At 42.4% G+C, this 13,367-nt stretch overlaps 1 protein-coding gene across 2 annotated transcripts in view; it reads right to left on the reverse strand.

The window, feature by feature from the left end:
* LOC124545189 (RISC-loading complex subunit tarbp2-like) overlaps window positions 1–13,367 on the reverse strand; it is a 91,514-nt gene that overhangs the window by 68,917 nt on the left and 9,230 nt on the right. The window contains exon 2 of one of the 2 annotated variants that reach the window (XM_047124049.1): window positions 807–886. The exons of the other annotated variant lie outside the window; for it this stretch is intronic. The gene's annotated coding sequence lies outside the window, so the exon portion shown is untranslated. The remainder of the gene's footprint in view (window positions 1–806; window positions 887–13,367) is intronic. 2 annotated transcript variants of the gene reach the window in all.

Below are 13,367 nucleotides of genomic sequence, written 5' to 3' on the forward strand. Positions count from 1 at the left end.
AGCTATTCTCCATTGTTAATGCAGTACATAGTTTAAGCTTCTATGCTGTCTTGGTCACATGTTAATGTATAATTTGACACATTACACATTCTTGAAGGTTCTCTTCCTCCATGGCAATTATGGAATACGATGAATGAATGAATACTGAATAAAGCAGTTATGCTGAAATAACCCTTCCATTATTAAATTTTAACTTAAAACTTGGAATATCCAAGTAAGTTATGTATTACTGTGTTTTGGACTACTTTTATCGTCTCCAGAATCATTATAAAGTTGAAACTTTAAATGACAGTGTGCTATGTTCAATACCACATAGACAATGCCCATTATATTACGAAACAAGGAGATGTTACTTCCTAAAAATACACAATATGATGGGGACATACATAACCCAGGCCATTGTTTTTTTCCTCTTACAGATATTTGCATTAGCTACAAAAAGTGATGCATTGCTCAAAAATGGAAAAATAGTACTTGGGCGACTTTCTTATTCAAGTGTCAATTTGTGTGTACGCACCTTACTGTACTGTAGTAGTGATCAGTGCATTTAACTCCTGTTAACAGAGTTTATTGTCAGAAGGAAAGCAAGGATCCTTGTTGTCTGTATTTTAGCAGTAGGGTGGATATGAAGTGTGTTCAGTGTGCGTGGCAATGCAGGAGCAGCTTGTCACAGAACTGAAAGTGCTGTTGGTCAGTCAACCAGCTCCAGGCAGCTGCTGTTGGGGGTAGTGACAGCAGAGCAACAGGTGTGCCACATGGGGCATCTTGGCTGTTAATGGTTCTACTAGTGAGCTCTGCTGTGGTACCTGATAAGGGTGCAAGGTGAATGGCAGGTTGTGGCCACTTCTTGTTGTTCAGGCAGAGGACAAATGCGGAGACCCACCATCTACAAGTTACAAAAGAAATTGGTATAAGTCAGTGGGTCACTAAATATAATTTTTGTGTGTGGTGAGGAGGAGGGGAGACAGAGGCGGACTCCCATGTGTTGTGATGTCAATTAGATATGCTAATAACCTGACACCGTTAACCATTTGTTCAAGGTGTATCAAAAAGAATCATCTAATTTGGGATGTCTATATTTCTCAAACTAACAAACATATATAATGAATTTGGTTTTGTGATGAATGAGTACTCGAAAAGGTTTTTTTTTTTTTTTTCCCCACACGTTTTCATTGGTGTTCAATATGCCCTCCTTGACATGCACGGCATATGTCAATGCTGTATTTTCCCACACTGCAATGAGCATGTCTTGAGTTACAGCTTCCACAGCTGCTGTTATGTGATGTCTCACTTCATTCATTGTTGTTGGTAACAGAGGCACATAAACCGAGTCTTTTGTAAACCCCCACAAGAATAATCACTTACATTTAGGTCTGGTGACCTTGGAGGCCAGTAATCTAAAGCTGAATCATTTGGTTCAGTGTAACCAATCCTATGCTCAGCAATCATTTGATTTTAAAAGTCCCACACTTCCATATGCCAATGTGGCGGTGCCCCATCCTGTTGCTAAATGAAGTTGTTCAAGTCAGTCTCCAACTGTGGGAACAGAAAATTCTAAAGCATACTGAGGTACGCGCTTCCTGTAACAAGTTCTTGGCAAAGAAAATTGGACCATGCACCTTTTCCCATGAAACTGCACAAAACATATAAATTTTGGAGAGTCCTCCTCATGTTGTACAACATCATGTGGTTGTTCTGTACCCAATATTCTCACCTTATGACAGTTCACTTTTAAATTTAAATGGAATGTTGCCTCATCACTAAACACTAAGTGTGGACAAAAACTGTCCTCCTCAATCTTGCCAAGAACAAAATTAAAGAACTCCACATGTTGTTGTTTGTAACCTTTACAAAGAGCTTGCAGTAGCTGAATTCTGTATGGTTTCATGTGTAAACGTTGACACAATATACACCAGACGCATCAGGAGCATGTTGAGCTGTCAAGCTACACAGTGAACGGATTTCTGTGGACTCCTTGTGAAACTATGGCAGATGTGTTCTGTGTCTGTGCCAGACACACTGGGACGGCCCAGCAATTTGCCTTTACACAAACAACCTGTTTCTCAATATTGTTGATGTGATTACTTAATGCTCTGTGCTGTAGGAGAATCCACACTATACCTAGTACGAAAGTCATGCTGCGCAGTTATTACTGACCCTCACTGCGCAAAACAGAAAATTTCTGTTGTACCAACACCATTTTTACTGTAACTGAAGTGATCGTACACTGCTGCTACCTACTGGGAACAATGGAAAACTCTAGAGTTTGCTCTTTCCAACAGTGCGTTGTCCACGCACATATCTCAAATAACATAATAGTTATGGTTTTTTTTTTTAATCTGATAATTCTTTTTGGTACACCCTGTATTTTATTTTTGCTCTTGGTGTTGGCCACAAAAAAGTATGTGGTGTTGATCTGTGTAAGAAGGCAAGACTTCAGTCTTTGCAAGTATAATCTTTGGCAAAATAATCATACAACTATGATGCTTGTAATGTGTTTAACTTGGGGTTCAGGGTAACGAAGTGCAAATTCCTTGAGTGTAAAGTCTACAGCTGTACCATCTGGGTAAATAGACACCGACCACACTAGCATTTGGTCCGAGTCAGATGGAAAGTGGATTTTGTTGAAGGGGTGCCACTTCCACTAATTCTGCTGTGCTGAGATCCACACTAATTCTGCTGTGCTGAGATCCATTGTCTCTGCCTTCATCACAAACTGACACCTTCAGTGTTACTCAAGGTGATAAGCTTGCACATAAAACCTACTTGCCATTTGTGGGCTTTGTTATTGCTTGGGGGGGGGTGCAATGTAACAAGCAACTCGTGGCCTGAGTACAAGAGCTCATGAGCAAGGAACCTTGAATATATTTGTAGTGGAAGTGAAACAAGTGAAGAATGATAATGAATGACCTACTATGAAAACTATATGCAACAAAAATTCGTCTTTAATTACTAAATCATTTCACCACAACAGCACTTTTAAGGTTTGCTTTTTCTTCACCTCTAGTTTTGAAACTTCATATCAGAAAATGCCCGTACTTTTCATTTGTCCAGTATGTGCCTAGAAGATAAATTTTTGTCCACTGCAAACATATTCAATTTTATGAAATCCCCTAAAGACTTCATTGAAAGAAAATATTCCTTAAAGAAGCATAAAATTAAAATTATATTTAAAAATTTAAAATATAAAATGATTGGGATGCATAAAATAGAATCGTTTATTTTCATTCTGTAGCTCCCCAATATTGGCAACATAGAATGACAGTTAAGTGTCAAAAATTTTTTTCAGTCTTAAGCATTCTGCAATTTACGTGTTTTACAAAATGTGTGTTTTGATTTTCTTGTAAAGCATCATCAAGGGTCATTCTGTAAATGTAGTAGATACGTTGCTATATTTTGCTAGTTACAGATTAAAAACAGTTTTTCTTTATGAATTTGGTGTCAGTTTAATTAGCTTTTTCATTGCCAGTTATGAAACCAACAGGTTATTCTTTCATCATCGAAAACTTTGTTATTCTTTCAACATTCATGAATTTTCAGCTTTCAGAAACCACCATTTTCTTTTGCTGCATCTGCACTTTTTGCACTTCATTTTTGAAAAATTTTACTTAAGTTGTCTTCAGAGAAATTTTACTGTGATTCACCCGTTTGCCTTCGGCCCAATGTTTTTTTTTGTGTTTATTTGTTTTACTAGTGGACTGTGATTACTGCGAACCGTGTGAATACGCTGTTTCAAGCACACTTCCATATTCAAATGTGTCCGTAAATTGGAGCAGAGGTGAGTGGCAGGATGGGGACACAATGTGATCAGTAGTTACAGATTGGAGAATGGGCAAGGAACAGCAATTATAGGAACGCAACTGAGGGGTGTGTGTGAGGTGGGGGGGGGGGAGGGGGGGAGGGGGGGGGGCACTCGCGCAGGTTGGAGTGAGTGGGGGGGAAGGGGGACAGAAGGGTAAGTGGGATCACATGTCTATATTACACTGTATGTTCTATTAATATGTTAATCTGTAATACAAACATTCACTCTCTACTCTACAAAGAACTGAAGTGCATGGTAGAGGGTATGTCCCCACTGCAAACATTTTAGGGTGTTTCCCTTTTTCAAGATGGAGTGAAGAATAAAAGACTGTTCAAGTACATCTATATGCTCTATAATTAGTCTAATCTTGTCTTTATGCAAATAGTCTTAATGGTCCCCATCAGAACAATCTGTGGGAGGCTGTGATATATACATGCCTACATTCCTCACTTAATACTTGGTCTTTGTAGGTAGACTGTCTCAGGACATGTGGCATTTATCTTCAAGAGTCTGCCAGTTCAAGATTTTCAGGGTGTCAGTGATGCTCTTCTAAGCAAAATAAACCTGTAATGATTAATGCTGTCCTTCTTAGTGTGTGTTCAATTTCCTGGTTAGTTCTAAGTCGTATGGGTCTAACACACTTAAGGAATACTCCAGGGTGGTTTGCTTGCAGGAGTTTCGTAGGCAATCACCTTTGAAGAATGACTGCAAGTTCCCACTCTAGCATTAACAGAAGAAGAAGAAGAAGAAGAAGAATAATTAAGGATCTCAGTATGTCACCAATAAATCAAAGTCATTAAAGGTTAAAATTTCATCTAACTGTGATGCAGCAATTAATTTTCCAAGTTGCTAAAAAACAGTGGAGATTTCAAGTATAATTCTAATTTCTTCCTTCCATGAAAGAACTATCTTTTCTATAAATGTGGCACTACAGAATGGCAAAAAATAAAATCATGAAGTATATTGACTTCATGAGATGTTTGATAGGGTTTTTCCAGACATGACATGATTGTCATCCATACATATACCAAAGTAGAAACTTCCACTTCACTTATAACTTCTGAAGGTATATGTTTAATGTTGGTAGTGTACTTTCTGCAGAAAAGTGTGAAAATTGTATCTTCCACAATTCTTGAGTAAGCACATTTGTAGAAAAATAACTAACAACTTTGAAATAAAAATTTACTCTGATGCTGTTTCTTCATAATATCACAATAAAACTTACATGGCTATCTATTCACGACTCCCATAGGGTCAGATGTTATAAATAACCGGCGATACAGAAGTGGATTTTTGCAATCGGCCAGGAACACAAGCCTGTTTCATGGATATTTTTGAAGGGTCTGGCCTGCCTATCTCAGGCCTGTTGATTTCCAGTCACATGCAAGCCATGCTTGTCCCACGCTGTGTCTCAAATATGCCTGGAGGCCAGGTGACATGCTCCTCTCTATGAGTTTGTTGCAAATTTATAAGTTCTTATAATAATTGGTCCCAACAAATCACATGCTAAATTATGATGTGTCATTCTGAGAACCTTTTTCAAGTGTGAATTCTGCTAATATTGCTGGAGAACTGATTGGTGTAAATTTTTCTTCTTTCAACATATTGAATGTTGACAGTATATTGCACATCAAAGTTGCCAAATCTGCATAGTGAGACAAAAATGGATCAGTAAGTTCTGTGAAGCAAAGAAAGAAGTTTAGCTTCACAGATAAGCTTATTGTTTCCAGCTTTTTGTATGACAAATGGTTTAGTCACCTTACCCCTCTCAACACTGGACGTGTACTTTTTCATGTCATCCCAGATTTCTAAGGCTTTCTGTAAAGCTGGACCGCTGTTTAACCATTGATGCGCACAAAATTTTAACCCAAGTGTTTAGTTGTGTGAAGATTACACACAATCTTCACACTTCATAAGTGAATCTTTGAACAAATGGTACAGACTATCGTCCACATTCCAATTTGAAGCTGCCCCACCACTCTTTAATACATTTGCATAAATGAAGGCTGCAAGTAACTAACTACATTTAAGATACAAGAATTTTAACAGCTTGTAAAATTTCCAGTTTACGACTTAACGATCATTGACATTTGAAAACTTTTTGAAATCTTAATTTCTGTACAACTTTTGAAATATTTTCATATGTCCTCAGAAGTTGTGTGCCCCATAATGGCAGTTGGTTACTAATAAACAACTTCATTCAGCTCTGGATGTCCAAATTGAAAATAAATATCCATTTACTCAGTTTGGATTGAATAATTAAGTGTCTTGTCAAACAATAAAACAATATGAACTACTTTCTTAACATGGTGAAGCAGAATCTGCTGAACATGAGAAGCTATCCCAAAACAGCATAAATATGCCACGGTTGCCACAAGTTTCACCTGATATTTCCCCGATTTCCAGACATTTTAGCATTTTTCCCTGATAAATTTTGAGATCTTAAGGGTAAGTTAACACGTAAGTTGGCAATCTATCTTTACAGTTACGGTACAAGAAACAATAGTGCAAACGAGGAAATATCTAAAAAGAACTTGCAAGCAGATAGCGTTTCCTGAAGTGAGCAGTGTGTCTGTGTTGGTGCTTAAAGGCACTCAACGCCGAGGTTATCAGTGCCCTTACACATTTAAAGAAATGAATGTGAACAAAATTAGTAAAATGTGATCATTCAAGCAAAGACAGCTGGAAAAAACTGAAGATGCTATACAAGAGACTAAACATAAATAAAACGAGAAAGGAGCTAAAAGGACGCCACAGGAAATTGTCACTGGCTGGCCACTTACATAAAATATGGATGGGCCAGTCACCCTGTGAATTAATTAAAACCTTCTCTCTAAAATCTTGGTAAAAAGGGTAGGATAATTCACAAAACTTTGAAACTAACAACTTCATTTGATTATTATTCAGAAGAGATTGCTGATCCATCAGCATCTACATCTACATACATACTCCGCAATCCACCATACTGTGCGTGGCGGAGGGTACCTCGTACCACAACTAGCATCTTCTCTCCCTGTTCCACTCCAAAACAGAACGAGGGAAATCAGCCAAGGCCCGCTGGTCGGATAATAAAACACAGCTCAATAAAATTTGGCACACATTGATCTGTATGCCGCACGCACCACACACTGGAGGGCCCTCTCGCCGGAGCAAGAAGCCATGCGCATAGGACCGTGGCCCATGCAAAGAGGAGTGAGGGGGACCTCGTCCCGTATATGTGGCAGGAAGGAAGTACACCACACCTGTGTTGTGGGCTTTACTAATTGGAGCTTATTGTCAGACACTCCCAGCCAGACTCTTGAGCTCAATAGTGAGGTGATAGCAGGCAGGGGTATGCACACTGAAATACCTGCAGATTGAGACATGCCTCCTTGGCTGCTAGTTCTGCCCTTTCATTCCTTCCCCAGTCATTGTAGTTGGGGGAGGGCATCCTGGATTGTCTGGACTATTTTAACTGCTGGGTACAAACCTATCAACGAGTAAAAAGCACTTAGAGAATCAGAGTAGACAAGAAATTTAGCACTGGAAGAACACCTCATCTGCTCCAGTATCTGCAAGTTCGGAGACAATTCTGCATCAAAAGCAGTAAACGTTTGACACAGTCGAACCTTGAGGACATGATACAGGAAGACAACAGAGCAACCAACAGAATCTACCCTTTTTGATCGACCCGTAAAAACATAGTTGTGGTGCTCAGATAAAATATCAGAAAATATTGCATTAAAAATGAAAGCAGGAGTGCAACCCCTCTTGTACCACACAAAATTTAAAATCACCCGGGCCTCTCCAGTAAGCAGGGCTGCAGGCAGGTAAAACCAAGGATTCGGGGCCATACTGGCTTCACACCGAGGGACTCCAGCACACGTTGCACACAGATCCCAAACGGCATTGTGGCACACGGACGGTTGGAAAAAAGATGTTGTCCAGAGGCAGATGAGCAACAGTGTGGCGTGAGGGTGAAGGCAGAGATGCGAGGAATTTACATGCCTGACGCACCAGGAGGAGCTGCCGCCGGATGGTAAATGGCAGTTCCCCGGTCTCAGCACAGATGCTATGTATGGGAATGGTCTATCCGCAAAGAAGAGGGCCTCGTTGACCCTTACACTGTGCAACCGTAGTCCAGCTACAAAGCCCTATAAACTGGAGGAGACAAGCCCTGCCTACTCCCTAAGATCGGTTGCTAAGGCAGTTTAAGATATTCAGTGCCTTCAGGGATCTGGCTTTCAGGTCTCTCAGTTGTGACAACCACAACAATCTGGAGTCAAAAAAGGTGGCACCCAAGGCAGGAAAATTAAAAATACAATGAGAATGATTAAATTAAACACACAAGCCTTTATCCACAGAAAACTGAATACCCATCTTCACAACCCACTCCTTTAACTGTCCCACTGTAAGCTGCAACTGGCAGCTCACTGTCGCAACACTGGAGGAGGAACAGAAAAAAGCAAAAACGTGCACATATAAGGAGCACTGTGCAAGACCCCTTGCCATAGATGTGATTCTGTTTATGGCTATGGCAAAGAGGGTAACACTTAAAACACTGCCCAGAGGGACACCATTCTCCTGCTCAGATCGATCTGACAGCGAGGTACCAACTCGGCTCCTAAAAAACTGGTGAGACAGAAATTAACGTATGAAGATGGGTACGTGACCACAAAAGCCCCATTGATGCAGTTGTCCATTCGCTTCAGGGTCTTTCCTACACAGCTTGTTAAGGCAATACTCTTGTAACTACTGGGAGACATAAGGTCCTTTCCTGGTTTTAGGGGAAGTATCAGAACTGCCTCCCTCCAAGAGTTCAGGAAGCTGGCTGACTGCCATGTAAGTAATTCATTTGTGGAGGCTTTCCTTTGATGCTGCTGGCAAATGGCAACTGGTGCAGTATCAAAAGTCTCAGATAGTGCTGATTCGGGCTGCCACACAGATAAGAGGGAGTTGTAGGCTTCAGAACAGTTGGATCTGAAGTCAAACTTAGCCCTCTTGACATTAGCCTGGTAGTGATGAAACGCCAGATCCTGGCTGACATTGGCAGTAGTTTGTTCAAAATTCTCCGCTAGCATCTGAGCGATGTCTCCGGGTGCCATTTGGAGACACCCCCATGTCAGCACCGCTGCTACTGGTGAAGGACTGCGTTTTCCCAGAAATTTTTCTGACAGCTTCTCGTACTTTTGTAGAACAAGTGGAATGGTTGAGGGAGTCCATTAATGCTTGCTATGCCCTTTTCTTGCTCTCCTTAACCACACGCCGTGCTTTTGCTCTCACGATTCCAAAGGCTATAAGGTTTTCTGCCGTAAGGCGGTCTTTAAATCATTGAAGATCTGTAAGCCTGTTCTGAATGGCTGAACAGCACTCATATGTTCATCCGTCCACAAGGCACAGGTTGTCAAAGATGAGCAGAGGACTTTGGAATGGATAAGTCAGCAGCTTGAGGGATCACTTGTGTGATATGTTCCACATATTCCTGGATGCTGTTGCAATGATAAAACACAGCTAGCTGGCTGAAAAGTGTCCAGTTAGTCCTGCTGACAATTCATGTCCGTGGCTTCTCTTCGCGTAGTGCTCCATCCAGTAGGTGAATATGGATTCAGAAGTGGTCACTGGAATGAAGATCAGCAATGACATCCCAGTGAACAGAGTCCGTGAGGGCTGGAGAGCAAAGAGAGAGGTTGATGGCCGAGAATGATGCAGTAGCAGCACAGAAATGAGTTTGAGTACCAGTGTTTAGGACGCACAGCTCTTGAGACATCAAGAGGCACTCCAAACTTCAACCCCGAGGGCAAGTAGAGGCTGAGCCCCATGGGAAATGATGGGCATTGAAGCCACCCAGGATGAGTAATGGTCAGGGAAGTTGTTCCATACGATCCGCGAGCGTGTCAGCGTCTATTGCATCGATCACAGGTAAACAAAGGGAGCAAATTGTAATCCTCAACATGCACAAATTTCAACTTCAACTGCTAGCGGGCCAGTAGCCATGGGGAGAGCAGAGGAGTGGTGCGCATTATTGACAAAGACGGCAACCCCTCCTTTGGCCCTTTTCCCCCATCAGGTCATCCTTGCGATATAGTGTATAGCCCTGTAGTACAGGGGCATCAGAGGTTTTAAAACGTGTTTCCTGTAAACATAAGCACCGGGGGCGTTGCTGTGCTAGGAGTTTCAGTTCCTCCACAGCTGTCGTGAACCCATTAATGTTCCACTGTATAATGGGAACCATCTGTCAGCAGGGTAGTACTTTCATCCTGACTTTCCGCCAGGGAGGGTGCCCACAATGGGTGGAGGCACAGTCTTGGGATGAAATGATTGCTCCAGTCTGACATCAAGCTCCATCACCTCTGAAGAAGATGCAGGAGAGGTGTCAGATACGATGACAACATTTTCGGATGGTGTACGCCTTTCTCCTTCAGTGTGTGATTCTTCACCTTCAACTTCTATTTTTTGATCTGAGGTAGCTTTGGAGCCACAACCTTTGAAGTGCTGGGTGGTGCACAAGGCAGAAAGTTCCACTATGTCAGCAACCACAGCTTTTCCTGAAGTTCTGGGGAGAGGGGCAGGCTTCAAAGTAACTGCAGCAGCACAAGTCATTGACAAACGCAGTTGCTAGTGCCAACACTAGCAACCTCTGTTTGCATAATGCATCAGTTTTCTGGACTGTGTTTCAGGATGGAAGAAAAGGGGGCAACGAACGTGAGTGGCTTCACCTCACGGGACAGGCTTTGTTATTTTGATCTCCTGAATCTTTCGTTCCGTGAGGAAAACTCTGCAGTCCCTGCTCCACACTTTGGAAAATAGGAGCAACCAACTCTGTCATGAGTAGCTTTACCCAATTTCCCCAAAAGTGGCTTCTTCTTTCCAGCCAAAAGGAGAGTGCCTAAATTGATGCCATTTAAAACACTGCTTTGAATCTGGGAAATAAGGTCGTAAACTTACGCATAGGAAAACTGCCTTGACAGGCTCTGGTAGTTTGGTGCTCTTAAAGGTTATCTGATTTTACACGTACACCGTCTACTCTTTTCATAACAGTTTGTACATCAACAATACCATCCTGGGACCATACAGCTTTCAGTTCTTCTCGGGGAATGTTGACTAGATCCCTACAAGTCACAACACCTTTGCTGTAGTTCAAGGTGTTGTGCAATTTAGTTTCTAATACATATTCCCTGAGGCATGGAGCTTTCTGAATGAACTGTTTTTTGATTGAGAATGCAAGGCAAATGTTATATGTATTTCATTAAGACCAGTGATGTTACTTTATTGAAATAAAATGAAACATTTGGTGCCAAAAATACGCATTTCCTTGGAGTTGCAAGACAGATTTAAAATACCTTCACTGATTTCAGAAATAAACTCAGAAAAAAGTAGGCCCCTTGAAAGAAGTGTATAAGATGGGGAAGAATTGTGTAAACCAACACCATAGGTGACCACCAATAAAATTTTGGTTCTACTATGTTTATTATTGTCAGCAATTACTCACTGTGTTATATCTACTACCTTACAGGTATTGCGCAAATTTTCTTTCGAGAAATATATGACTACATAATGTAAAAAACGCCAGTGACTGACAGTTTTCTTCTTCTTATTGTCCATACGTTCTAACATATAAATTACTTTTGGTGTGCCAAAACGTACTAGGACAAATAAAATGTCTATAAAATGCCACACTGTACAACATACTTGCGGCGAGACAGTTGAAATTCCTGAAATCCTTTGCCCCTGGCCTCGGGCCTGCTGATGAGCACTGCAGTCCTGGGTTCATAGATAAACCACAAAAATCCGCTGCATTACACCACACACAAACAGACCTGGCCCCACGGGCAGGTTGGCGATGGTTGGTTTGTTTAAAGGAGGGGCTAAGGGACCAAACTGCAAGGTCATTGGCCCCTTGTTCCCAGTAAAATAATTACACAAGGGAAAGAAGAAAAAGGAGACGAACAGCACAATAACAGGAGAACGGAAGAACCAGCAGAAAGACAGGACAACCAACACTACTATGGACAAAACAGGAAAAGAAAAGCAGAGAGAAGCAAGATACAGGTAGATGTGATAAAAATAAGAGAGCAGATGACCGTGGCTGGCCGACCATGAGAATAAAAAGGAAAATCCAGCCACTCTGTGACACATTTAAACATCCAGCCTAAAAGCATTTGGGTGGAAAACACAAAGGCACAAAGGACATGCTCAAAAACTTATATAGAATGATAAAACCCACAGTCGCGTATAAAACATAAAACTAAATTAGCCGATGAGGCGTTGTCAGCTAAAATTAATGGCAACGAGTCCAGTAACTGAACAGTCTGTCGCAGAGCAGCCAATGGAGGACAGCTCACCACGATACGTGCCACTGTCAGCCAGGCACCGCACCGACACTGAAGCAGGTCATCACGGCGCAGGAGGTAGCTGTGTGTCACCCAAGTGTGGCCAATGCGTAGCCAACAGAGAACCACAGAGTCCCTGCAATAGGCCCGCATGGAGGTCTTCCACACATTCGTAGTCTCCCTAATAGCACGCAGTTTGTTGTGCCTACTGAGGTTATGCTATTCCGACTCCGAAAGCCACAAAATCTTGTGGCGTAGTACTGAATGCAGGTCAGTTACAGAGAAGCCGACCTTCATAAGCAGTTTCTGTGTAGCCTGTTTAACCAGCCTGTCGGCAATTTTGTTGCCTGGGATTCCGATGTGACCTGGAGTCCAGACAAACACCACCGAAAGACTGGACTGTTCCAGGGCATAGATGGACTCCTGGATGGTCGCTACCACAGGAAGACGAGGGTAGCACTGGTTGATAGCTTGTAGGATGCTCAAGGAGTCAGTACACAGTAGAAACGACCCCCCAGGGCATGAACGGATGTGCTCAAGAGCACACGATATAGCCACCAGCTCGGCAGTGAAAAAACTGCAGCCAACGGGCAAGGAGTGCTGTTCAATATGTCCTCCATGAATATACGCGAAGCCAACGCGACCATCAGCCATCAAGCTATCGGTGTAAACCACTTCATGGTCCTGGTACATGTCAAGACTCTACAATGGCAGCAGAGAGCAGCAGGGTTAACTGAGTCCTTAGGGCCATGTGAAAGGTCTGGTCTAAGCCACGGCCTAGGTGAACACCATGGAAGAGTACGCGAATGGACCTCAAGTACAGATGGTAAAGCAAGAACCCCAGTTTGGAAGGAAGGGATCGGACACGAACTGCAAATGGAAGCCCTGACCTGGTCCGCCAAAGCAGGAGATAAACTGCCATGGGTGGGAAGAGGAGACAAAGATTCAGATGTGCAGGAGAACTACGAACGTGTGCAACTTAAGTGGTGAGCAGATGTTCACACCTAACCTGCAATGGAGGGACTCTGGCCTCCACCAGGGCACTGGTCACTGGACTCATCCTTAAAGCTCCTATCGTTAGGCAAATGCCACAGTGGTGCACCGAATTGAGTAAACTCAACGCTGAGGGCGCTGCCAAACCCTAAACCAGACTCCCATAGTCAAGGTGGGATTGAACAAGGGCTCTGTAGAGCTGCAGCAGCGTAGAGCGATCTGCACGCCAGTTGATGTTGCTCAGGCAGTGGAGGGCATTGAGG

Source organism: Schistocerca americana, chromosome 8 (assembly GCF_021461395.2).
Source record: "Schistocerca americana isolate TAMUIC-IGC-003095 chromosome 8, iqSchAmer2.1, whole genome shotgun sequence".
In the NCBI taxonomy this organism is placed as follows: Eukaryota; Metazoa; Arthropoda; class Insecta; order Orthoptera; family Acrididae; genus Schistocerca; species Schistocerca americana.